This window comes from Volvox carteri, assembly GCF_000143455.1.
Source record: "Volvox carteri f. nagariensis unplaced genomic scaffold VOLCAscaffold_33, whole genome shotgun sequence".
NCBI classification, from domain to species: Eukaryota; Viridiplantae; Chlorophyta; class Chlorophyceae; order Chlamydomonadales; family Volvocaceae; genus Volvox; species Volvox carteri.
The window spans coordinates 30865-31813 of NW_003307576.1; the positions used below are offsets into that span (position 1 = coordinate 30865).

The 949-nt window shown below is 53.8% G+C and overlaps 1 protein-coding gene across 1 annotated transcript in view; it reads left to right on the plus strand.

Moving 5' to 3' along the window:
* VOLCADRAFT_93642 (uncharacterized protein) overlaps positions 1 to 949 on the plus strand; it is a gene marked incomplete at both ends in the record, with an annotated part of 11415 nt that overhangs the window by 6766 nt on the left and 3700 nt on the right. The window lies entirely within an intron of this gene.

Consider the following 949-nt stretch of genomic DNA (forward strand, 5'->3'; position numbering starts at 1 on the left):
CACGGGCTTAATTGCGACGAAGACGTGTTATGTGTGTGTGTGTGTACATGGTTGGGGGTGCGTGACCCCATACCTGTAAGATTACCCATACGAGCCGAGGGCCCAAGGGTAATACTACAACACCTAAAAGCCACGGAGGAAAGGAAAACACCGCACATCAGCCCAGACTAGCGTCTAAAGGGGGTAATTGAGTTTCGGTGAGCCCACATACGTTCCAATTTCCTAGCCAGACGTGCGGGTTCCCATTGCATGGCCTCCAACATGCTCTGTTGATGATCGAATCCTTCTTCAGCACGAATATCATTATAGGCTGGGCATTCCAATAACAGGGGTTCACATCCTCAATTCGGCTATTAGTACCACAACAGTGGCAAAACCGCTGCCCCCTGGGGACGTGGTACTTGCCCCTTCATGCTCTGTTTGCCTCCAAAGCCCAGCAACATAAACGAAACTGCATTACCTTACTATATGCTAAACGAGGAATGAAAACCTTAGCATGTGTTGGCCACATGACGGCTGCGGCTCCCGAAAAGGGCAGCCCCATCCAGTGCTTATACTTCGCCACTGTGATCCATCTTCGTATTTGCTGAGCGCGTCTGCCTGCTGCTGCTGTTCCCGGCTGCGTGGGTACCACACCACTGAAATGTCTGTGTCCGTATCCGCGCAGAGGCGATGGATCTCCGCCACTATGGGCAGGCAAGCGGCGTTGCCTTTCATCCCAACCATGCAGAATTCCGCCGGTTGGCTGTCCGTCTGGTATTGCACTGTCCGGCCGTACAACAGGTTCGGTGCCTGCTCTCACAACCAGTGCAAGCTGTACAGCAGCGCCCGCAGTTCTCTTTCTGTGCTGCTAAAGTCATTCCGCTGCAGCCGCTGGGTTTCCTGAGCTTTGAAGGGCACAAGCATGCGGCTGTTGGCGCCCAGTTCTTCTCCAGGTAAGAAGGCTGCG